This window comes from Nycticebus coucang, chromosome 16, assembly GCF_027406575.1.
Source record: "Nycticebus coucang isolate mNycCou1 chromosome 16, mNycCou1.pri, whole genome shotgun sequence".
Taxonomy (NCBI): Eukaryota; Metazoa; Chordata; class Mammalia; order Primates; family Lorisidae; genus Nycticebus; species Nycticebus coucang.
The window spans coordinates 43690171-43693089 of record NC_069795.1 but is presented as its reverse complement, the minus strand read 5'-3'; the positions used below and the strand labels follow the sequence as shown (position 1 = coordinate 43693089).

The following is a 2919-nucleotide window of genomic DNA, read 5'->3' as shown; positions in this document are numbered from 1 at the left end:
GATGCTTTATTGAGATAGCAAAGGGGAGAGCTATGAATAAAGTTACACTCCTGCAGAAATGAATTTGCTCATCCAGAAGAGAAACCCCCATCTCCTTAAATAGTTGTTATTAGCAGTGGTCTGTAAAGAGTGATGGTGTCGGCTGGCACCTGTGGCTCAAAGGAGTAGGGTGCCGGCCCCATATACCGGGGGTGGTGGGTTCAAACCCAGCCCCCGCCAAAAACTGCACACACACACACACACACACACACGTGATGGTGCTATCACACACAGACAACGTCACACACCAGCATCTTATCTTGAGGGATGTATGAGCCATGGGCAAGACAGCCTGGAGCCCTGGATGAAGCCCTCTCTCCAACAGGGGGATATGGGGGTGGGCGGGGCCGGGAGGGTTGAGGGGCGGCCTTTGAATGCCTCTGTTTGGTAGGCATGGTGAGAGACTGACAGGGACTCGCTAGCTGCACCCCAGCCTGACCACTTGGGGTGTACTTTCCTTGACAGGCGAGGCTGTTGGTAAGGGCTCACTTGACATTTCCTCCTCAACACCCTTCAGGTTTTCTTTCTTCCCGCACCAGCCCTTCACGGAAGAGGCCTGCAAGGCACAGCGGCAGGAGGTCAGGGGCACTTGATGGCATGGAGATTAATAGATGACTCCTCCTCTCTCTGGCCTCGGGACAGGACATCCCAAGGAGCAGGGGGCACCGTGAGCACAGTGCTGTGACTTTGTCATGGCAATCTCCCTCCCCCCAGACTACTTCTGGGGGCAGGTGTGGACCATATTGGGCTTCAGCCAGGAGCCTTCCAGGTAGATGTGGTGGTCACTCAGCCTGCAGATAGCAGCCAGCACCTTCTCAGTTACATACCGGCAGCCCTTTAAGTCATGATCTGCAGCAGGGAGGATCTCAGGCTCCAAAATGGGCACAATACAATAGCATTCTACTGGCAGATGCTGGCATAACAGGCCATCACATTGGCATTTTCCACGATGGTAATTGCTGAGGAAGTTTTTTTTCTAATCTCTAGCATACGTTTCCACTTGGCAAAGTCAGCTTGGTCCTTATATTGGGCACAGCGATCTGACAGCCCATCCAGCCGTTTGGTTCTTCCAGGGGTACCACAGCCTTCTTTACCTTGATGCACACAGCCCCACCCTTCATCATCTGCCTTCTGGTAGAGTGTCTCATGACGAGGATGGTGCCTCCAGTTCAGGAATTCATACTGTCATTGGCTGTCAGCAGCAGCTGTCAGAAGAAGTCCCAGTTCTCTGGGTCCTCAATAATGGTGGAATGCAGCCGCATGGCAAGACTGCCACTGGACTCATCTGCAGCCAAGATACCCTTGCCCAGAGCCACCATACGGTGAGCAATATCAGACAGCTCCTTCTGCTCTGGGGTCAGCACTGGATATGAGGGGGGCATGGTTCTGGTGGGAGCGAATTCTTGGCATGGGAGAGAGGTTGGGGAGATGGGCTGGTAAGTGGACAGAGAGAGCAAACGTGGGGATGGTCACCACCACCCAGTTCTGCCAACAAAGTTTTACTTCTATGAAGTAACATGGATTCTTGTCACTTCTTGGAACAGTTTGTACCAATATCCTACATAATTCAAGTTAAATAATTTAATGTAAGTGTTCTGCTTAAGTTGTTTGGATGCCTGTAACTTTGTAAACCTAGTAATAGAAAAGACTATTAATATTGGTCACTCCAGTTAAACCATAGTGCAAAAAAAGGCTGGGCAACTTAAACGGAACAATCATTTCAAGTGTGGCTCTTCTTTGGACTCTAGTTAGATAATACATTTAAAAATATGATGAGATCATATATCAGAATCGGAAGTTTCAAAAATAAGCATGCTGTAGTTAAACAATAAAACTCTATGTGGTAGTGGCTAGAGAAGACATTCAATATTTTATCACAGGAAATATAATTAAGTCAAGACATCTGTGCAATGGAAGAAACTTTCGCAGTTTAGATTTAACTTGGAAGCTGCTTTCTTCTTGCCAAAACCTAGGAGCTATAAAAACCTTCCTACCACATAGCTTAGCTCAGTCGGAGGTTAAACCCTTATCTCAGAGGAGAGAAGAGGCAGGAGCCCCAAAGGTAGAGATGCTTTGGATGAAATAAGACCTGCTCAGATAGAAAATATAATATTGGGATAAATATAATAGTGTAAACCTATAGAAATTGTTTATAGTTATACTGTGAATTCCCTGATAGTGATATTAACTACCCCGATAAAAGAAAATGACCATCAACAAGTTTGAAAATAAAATAGGAGTTTGAGAGAAAAAGAGACCTCAGTGACTGCAAAGTCAGAACAATAATAACAGCAGCAATCAAGCAAGCTAAACTAAACCAAACAACACATAACAATATAGAAAAACAAAAACTTCATTTGAATGAGCTTCATGGTGACTAAGGGCTTCTCTGATTATAAGAAAGGAGTGGGAATTAATAGTGAAGTCTTACAGTGTATGTTTATTTTGTTGTGGAAGATCCTATTAACTTTTATGTTATACATTTTTAATTACATGATGCTTATTTAGTTAGTATTAACACTTTTCTGTTATTCTTAAAAGGTCACAATTTAAAGAATCCTATCAGGTACTGTCAAAAAACAGTATCCTCAAATGATAGCTCCTGACTGGTAGTGGCTTTTGATATTCTAGTTCCAGAGTGAAAGGGAGGATAATTTCCATCTGAACAGAATCTTGAGATGATGCACATTGTTAGATACTGACCACTGGAACTGAAAATATGCCTATTAAAGAAAATAAAATCTTCTCTTCTTTAAATTACTGATATTTTGTAGTGGTCATCATCACTTTCACCTTCTATTATAAATCTCTCCCCATGTAGAGAGGGATATTGTCATATTTATATAAATATGCATGCCATATAGTAGACACATACATACA

At 43.8% G+C, this 2919-nt stretch overlaps 1 pseudogene; it reads right to left on the bottom strand.

Moving 5' to 3' along the window:
• Positions 1-294: 294 nt before the first annotated feature.
• Positions 295-1421, bottom strand: LOC128567411 (fructose-bisphosphate aldolase A-like; annotated as a pseudogene).
• Between the last annotated feature and the right edge of the window lie 1498 nt (positions 1422-2919).